General features: G+C 34.5%; 1 long non-coding RNA gene across 3 annotated transcripts; it reads right to left on the bottom strand.

Annotated features, from left to right (window-relative positions):
- Positions 1 to 1,914: 1,914 nt before the first annotated feature.
- LOC147385103 (uncharacterized) lies at positions 1,915 to 5,853 on the bottom strand. 3 transcript variants are annotated; one of them, XR_015172879.1, is made up of 3 exons: positions 5,732 to 5,853; positions 3,136 to 3,717; positions 1,915 to 2,980 (listed from the first exon to the last, which is right to left on the bottom strand). It is a non-coding gene; the product is annotated as an uncharacterized LOC147385103 (long non-coding RNA). The 3 variants fall into 3 exon arrangements; XR_015172877.1 differs by lacking the exon at positions 5,732 to 5,853 and having other exon boundaries at positions 3,136 to 4,152; XR_015172878.1 differs by lacking the exon at positions 5,732 to 5,853 and having other exon boundaries at positions 1,915 to 2,968; positions 3,136 to 4,152.
- Positions 5,854 to 7,970: the final 2,117 nt, after the last annotated feature.

The following is a 7,970-nucleotide window of genomic DNA, read 5'->3' as shown; positions in this document are numbered from 1 at the left end:
TGGGTCAAGAATGATCCATTTCCATTACTTTTCACAAATACCCATTTCCAAGTCCAAAATAACAATCCTCCAATGCCTATACCTCCTGTCAGTATCTTTTAATTTTTTATTTTTGACATTTCTAACTCCAAAAGTCATTCTCAAAACCTATAAAAGCCCCCCTCTCCCTCTAAAAAATCTCATGCTTGAATCTACTATCTCAAGCCTCTCAACTCTCTAGTTCTCTCACACCCCTCTTAATCCCTTTGAAGAACCTCTCAACTCACAATTTCACAACTACGGATCCTAAAGTTCATCCCTCTCAAATCTTCATATTACAAACATCTTAATCCATATTAATCCCTACATTAAAAAAATTTCCATTTTCATCCTTAAGGTATTAACACTTCAAGATTAAGATCAAAATGACCCCTTTGAGGATTAAGAAGAAAATCCAAAAAAGAAGAAGAAAAAGGAAAATAAGAGAAAGTAAAAACCTTAAGGTGGGTTTAGAATAAGATTTTTTATTTTAATTCTCCATTTCCCCTCTCTATATCCATCTCCTATATCTTCTCCTTATTTTCGTATTAGAAGACCATATGATGTAATAAGTACCCTCCCCAGCCTTTGGTAGATTAGATTTCGATTCAATTGAAAGTGTAGAGGTTGTAATTACTTTTAAAAGAAAATTCTTTTACGCTGTGTTTGGATTGAGGGAAGGGGAGGGAAGAGAAACTCATTAAGGGAAGGGAAGGGAAGGTTCTCTTCACCCTGTTTGGATTGAAAGAGAAGAGAAAAGAAAAAGTCAACTTTCTTTTGTTTGGTTAGGATTCATAAAGAAGAGAAGAGAAATTATTATTGTCAAATGACTATTATACCCTTCATAGTAAAAAACAAAATTCTACTTATACAATGATACAAACCTTCATACCATATTTCCTGCAAAAATTCCCTATTATCAAACTTAAGAAATACAAGACTGTATATCATGAGAGCTTACATTCCACCAATGTTTTAAAGATCAAATTGATTCCCTGATTCAATTTGGTTGGACAGATGTATGTTTTTATTAAAAAAAACTAAAAATACTTGTTCATCTCATTGACTCAAAATCCAAGTCATTTAGCACACTAAAATAAGCAAATTTGAGATTAAAGACATGGTCCTAGACATTTAAACCTACAAGGATGGACCTTTTCAAGCTTCTTACAATTTCTCTCAAAATGTTGAAGTAAGCTATCAACTTCCCAACAGTTACTAGCACACATCATCTGTAACCCAAATTCAAGCAGATTATATAATTATAACGATTTATTAAGCCATTTATTTTCGATCAATTACTAGTGAGAGTGGATAACATTGATTAGAAAGACTCATTTTTTTATTATTAATATCGTAAAGTTATAATGTTTTTCTAGACTATTTTGATCTAGATTAATTGTTCTTGATCGATTGGCACTAATAGGGGATATTCCATACTAAATATTTACAAAGTCTCAAAAAAAATTTCTTCCTTCCCCATATAAAACATAGTAGTAGAGCTTAGTTAAGAACCTTGAGAAGTTGAAGACAAGATCAACTGTCAATAAAAGCTTGAAGGGCCAGATGGTTGGGAGTTTGATCTTTGAATTAATTTGCTTAACCTTTCCAAGCCACATGTTTGACTCAACTCCTTATCCTTAGTTGTTTGTTAACAAATGAGGTCAGGTTGTTGAGTGTGACATGGTTCATTGTTGACTCCTCATGCATTACTACTTGGTGGCATTTTTTAAAGGTTATTATAGCCATTTATTTTGATAAAAGGATAGCCATATATAGTAGTCAAATTACATAAAGGATGTTATGTTTCGGGTCACAATATGGTTTCCATACATAGATGTTAGGCAGCCATCTTCAAGTTCTCCTAGGACTGTTTGGACCAACTCATGATGAACATCACAATTAAACCAGTATAATGATTTGCTTTTCTTCGTCAAGGAGCCAAAAAAAAAAAATGTACATTATCACAATTATTGGTCTCTACCCAACAGATCCCTCAAGCTTCAAACTCATGAGCTCGTTCACTTCAGAACTGAACTCGGCAAGAAGCTTGTTGAAGACATCTTCGCAGAAACCAGAAATAAGGGCTGCCTTCTCGTGATCAATGCCCCTTTGCTGAAAGTAGAATAGCTGATCTTCACTAATTTTTGAGGTGCTAGCTTCATGTTCGACACGGGCTGAAGTGTTTCTTCACCTGTTGAGCAGATTAAGATTAAATTTACACAAAAGAAAAAAAAATTCCTGCTTGGCAACATTAAGTTTCGTAAAATCTCCATGCAGGATATTAAAAATGATGAATACATAGATATGTAAATTCCACAGACGCAATCCCCATCGTAGCCTACCACCAGTGCTCAAAACATGGCACGTACATCACAGGTCCAACAACCAACTTAATCAGAAGATACAAGCCAACCAAATCAATGAGCCATTCTAGCAAATGGTATAGAGAACTCCATCCATAAACCAGATTATAATCACCCAATCAGGCTGAATTTGACCTAGAAGTATCAACCAGATTAGACCACACCCATCTTCACGGCACTATAAACGGCATAGCTGGACTGGAATGGAGTTCCAAAGCAACTGCCATCCACTTTTATATTCACCTTTCTTTGTAGATATACATGGTGATGACCTCCTTGGTTATGATGTGACTACTATCCACTTTTATACACTCACAAGATAATAAAAATGAGTGTAGAATAGGAAAATTGAATTCCAGACAACTAAACCACCCTTTACCATTCAAAAACCCTCAATTTAAGCGGAAAAAAAAAACATTCAACCTGAAAACCGCATTCCCCTTTTCGAAATTGAACATGCCACCGTTGCCATTACCACATAAAGATGTTTCACCGGATCTGTAGAAGTGAGTAAATTTGCAGGGGAAGGACAGACCCAACTGGTTGTCAAGAGCAAAGGGCCATTGCCGCTTCATGCCAACAATCTATACTACATTCTAACAAAATTCATCATTAGAAACAACCCCATTTCGCCATTTTAATTAGGAGAATAAGTTCAATTAGATTGTAACAAAGTTGTTAATGAAAATAAACCAACTTCATTGTCATAGATTGTTTTTAAGTCATGAAATAAGATACGAAGAAATGATACCACATGCCTTCTCCTCTAACCAAAGAGGAGTTGGATAGTTGCTATAACAGCTTTGGTTTGAAGGGGGCTCCATCATGTCTTTAAACAATTGAACATGTTCACATTGTGAAGGAAACCTGCCTTCAGAAAAATGAAAATTTAACATGTAAAGGAAATTGAAAATAAATTGCAAATCCATACCCCCAAGAGACTAGCATTTAAGATACTTTACATGTTCCTCCTTACCCTCTTTTGTTATGTCAGTTCCCCCAAAAACAAAAGTGAGCTAAATCAAGTGTTAACTATATAACGAGATTTTGTACAAACCCAAATCCTGATCTCAAATGCACCACGATAAAAGAAGGATAAAGCACTCGAACCAACTGTTGTATGACAAAATACCACATTTCTCCAATCATACAAACCCCACATTCAAGCATCACCAACCCATCACCCATGGACGCAAGTGAGAAAATAAAAAATTTCTCCTTAGCTCCCTATTCTCTTCCACCGGTTCAAGGAACGAGCATTGTTTCCGAATCGCCCATACGTCCACACAGTCACGGTTGTACCAAAAATATTCAGCCAAACACTCCCAATGTGCTAGTGACATTGAATAATAAAAAAAACAACAGATAAGATGGCTATGCATAAGCAAAAACCATATGATTCCTCATTGATTGGTCTTGATCTCAGGTTTTTCAAGTGACAATCTCGCTAAAAATTAGCGAGCCTGTGAGATAGCCACTTGAAACCTTTGAGATTGTCACTTTAATCCTGCGAGTTAGTCACTTGAAAAACCTAATAACAACGTAAATGAAAATTGTGGAAGTTCAAGCATATTTTTCAAAGGTAAGCTGGAATTGATACTCAAGACATCAGAGTTGCATTGCAAAGAAAACCAATAATAACACACGCGCATGCAATGAAGGATATTTGAAGTTTTAGTAAATGAGCCTTGCAAGTTCAAGAACCAAATTTAGAAAATTAAAAAAGAAAAAAAGATATAAAAAAAAAAGCTTAATAAAAGAGTGAAGAGAAGTGCAAAACCACTGAAGTAACTACTCAATTTTAGAAAGTAATAGAAAGAACATTAGTACAAAGCTACTAAACACACCACCAGACTAATCCTGAATTTCTTTCAAAATCTTCATCTCCTCAAGCAGAGTAGATGCCCCATTCACCAATCCAACCCCTGTTTTTCTCCTTTCTTCAACAGAACAAGTCATTTTTTTTCCTCTCTATATCAAAGTACAAGAACCCACCTTCACTTCAACCCATTCTTTCGTTTTTGAGCTCAATACCTACTAAACACACCACCAACCTCCCAAAAATCTCATCTTTCTTTTAAAAAAAAAATAACAAAACTTTGCTAAACCCACCTCACAAAATCCAATCTTTCTTTAAAAAGATATTGACTTTATGTTGGTGTGGGGGTACAAACTCACTATAAATGGAAACTAGCACATCTCGCCACCAATTGTTCTAAAACTAGCAACAGCTCCACAATACACATCTTTCATAACATCAACATATGGGACTCTATGTTTTTCCATGTCAGTAAATTCATGTGCAAATGTGTCTCTATTTTCGAAACTTTACCATTAATTGTCCAAGTAAGAAAATAGCACCGATAGTCAACCTCCTTGCATTGACCCCACGATAATTGGTGAAATTTTACATATCACGCTTGTTATTGTAAAAAAAAAAGGCACCCATACCATAATACTCCATTTCTCTAAAATTTTCTTTGTATCTAAAAATATTGTTAAACAACCTAAGAAACCAACAAAATACAATTTCTCCAATGTACTTCCAAGTATCTATAGGGATACAATCTGATCAGAAAGCCTTTTATATTTTAACCGGAGCCAAAGTCCCTTTCACTTTTATAACACAATCTTACAATAGCTTATATATCTTATGTAAGATAAGCATTTCCTTCAACTTCTAAGCTCACTAAGTGATCTTCATTTTGCAATGTATGAAAATAATCCCTTCATCTTTCCTTAATTTTCCTTACTAAAATAGAAAATTTTGGTTTTCATTCTCAATGCATCAATATCTCCAGTTTTCTTCTTTTATGTTGCAAGTTTGTGAATATCTTTATCACCTTCCTTGTACATAAACAGTATGAAACATCATAAATTATGTGTTTACCTAATTTATTTGCTTCTTCTTTAACAGATTTATATTTTTTTTTTCCTCAAAACTTTCGTGTCTCTTATTTACCAACAAGTATCAACATGGTTTTAAATCTTTTGTGTGTGTGTGAGAGAGATTAAAACACATTAAAATAGCCCCTGACATTAAAACACATTAAACCTGTAGAATTCGTAATCAGATCAGCAAAACTCCAAATCCTGAGAACAAATAATAGAGATTCATACTCGAAAAAATATAAAAGCAGATCAAATAAAAATAAAATGTGGAACAAATCAACCAAGAAGCACGAATCTAAAACCCCAAAATTATTGTGCAGATACATTAAGAAAAAAAACTAAAAAATCAAAGTTCCAATATTAATCTGATATCTGCAATTATAACGTAAATTTACATATAATAAACAAGAGAAGAAGTTTGTGATCTTGGAGAAAACCTAGATTTGAAGATTTACCTTTCTCGATCGTTTGAGGTGAGCAGAGTAAGCTTTTACAAACTTGTGTGGAGAGACATAGGTCGTCGCCTTCGTTCCTTCTCTCGAGGGTTTCTCCTTCGCAAGCATCTCTATGGTTTCTGAAATTTAATTATTAGATTTAGTTGGGGTGTAACTAGTAATAGTTGGCCTGCCAATAATACGTTTCTTTGGAAAATTTAAAAAAGAATGAGGGCAAATTTGGAAAGAAAATTTTATTCCCTTCCCTTCCCTCCGCGTCTCTCCATTTTTGGGGGGAACAAAATTCTGCGTTTTTTCCCTTCTCTTCCCTCCATTTTTCTTCTCTTCCCTCCTCACTTAACAATCCAAACAGGGGAAAAGAAGAGAAAACAACATATTTTCTCTTCCCTTCCCTTCCCTCAATCCAAACACAGTGTTAAACTCTTAAATACTTGGTGCACACACCACAAAATTTTTTTTAGGCTAAAGGGGATTGGGCCCCTCTTCCTTCGATGAAAGTGGACCCACAATCGAGAAGTCAACATTTTTCAAAGCTTGTTCCTTCAAGGCAAAAATATGGAAGGGTCTCTTTTCTTAATGAGATGACCCTAACGATTTAAGTTGATATCAAAAGCCCCTCGTATCCATGGGCACAAAATTGTTGTTTAATAGAATTTTTTATTTTCTTTTATTTCTTTAAAATAACTACGCTGTTAAGGTTACCATCATTTGATGGAAAGAGAGAGGTGCTTAACACCTTCCCCTTTCTAATCAAATCCTTACCTAGATCTTAAGTGGATTAATATCCTAATCTGTACGAGTCACTATGATACCAAAACGATATTTTTTCTAAAAATCACATATATACTTTTCGATTGACTATTCACACCTTTTTATAAAAAGAATGATGGCAATTCCAAATCCTCATAGAGGTGATCTTCAAATTCAAAAATCAAGTATTTTACAGGGTCCATTGAAAATTTTTTATGTCTATAGTTTTATGACTTAAAACAACACGTTAATGATATAATAACTAAATATGTCAAAATAGGTTGATGTCCCTAATCCGAACTTGACCCATTTAATAATCGTGTTAGACGGGTCAACATTATTATGATTCAATACCAATTAGGCTTGTCCCAAACCATTTTCGAGCCATGTTCATTGGTCGCATTAAGATTGCCACCCCTACTCAACCCCAACAAGTAGCAAAGTCCACTCAATATAATAAGATAGGAAGGTTGTCCCACCCTTTTGTCTCAATCTTTATCACCTCATAAAAAGGAGTTAGGATTTAATCTCGTCATGAAATAGATGACAACTTTTCTTTTTCTCTTATTCTCTTTCAAAGAATGTCCTTCGAATTTTATTGCATTTCCTCTTCTAATCCCCTTTTCAAGAATACTCTTATAATTTTATGTATCATTTTTCTTTTCTTTCTTTTTCAATAATAAACTTCACTTTTATTATTTTTCCTTTTTCACGCCTTACCCAAAGATGATACGTGTACAGAAGGCACAGGCAAACAAAGGCGAAATTTGGCTAATTAGAAAAATAATTAAGGTTATATTTGGTAACACTTTTGAAGTCTGAAGTTTGGAAACATTTGAAGTCTGAAAATTAGAAATCAAGCATAAAAAATTTCATCCAGCATCCCTCATTGCTAGTTCAAAACTTCTGAATTTCAATTATCTAAAATTTGAAATGAAACAAATGGAAATAAAACTTTTAAAGTCTGAATTTTAAAGGTGGACTATCTCCATTCAGACTTCAGAAGTGTTACCCAATGCACACATTATAATGCATGGTTTCAAAACTTGTCTGAAATCAAGACATATTGCCCGAGTCGTCTCAATATCACCTAACAACGAAATAGACGAACAAGTCAATGTATCAGATGAGATTTAAAATCCACGTTCATTTTTTTCATTGTTAAATGAGACGTCTCAAACGTATCGAAAAACTCATCTGAGACGACTCGGTATTGTTTACCCATGAGACTTTAAAATGAGTTCTAAAACCATGCTAAGATGCATGGTTTTTAAACTCGGTATCGCATCTCGTCTCGTTCAGGTCCGATACCGAGTCATCTCGGACGAGTTTTCCGATACGTTTGAGATGTCTCACGAGATAACTCGAAAATTTGTACATGAGTTGTAAAACTCGGTCAAAAAAATCACTTTGTGAGTTGGTCTCGTTCAACTCTGATACCGAGTTAACTCGGGCGATACGTCTCGGTCTCCGACGAGTTTAAAAACCA

Source organism: Akebia trifoliata, chromosome 15 (genome assembly GCF_017979445.1).
Source record: "Akebia trifoliata isolate Shusen 1 chromosome 15, ASM1797944v1, whole genome shotgun sequence".
NCBI lineage: Eukaryota > Viridiplantae > Streptophyta > Magnoliopsida > Ranunculales > Lardizabalaceae > Akebia > Akebia trifoliata.
Note: the sequence above shows the minus strand (reverse complement) of the source record. Positions and strands in the feature narration are given on the sequence as shown.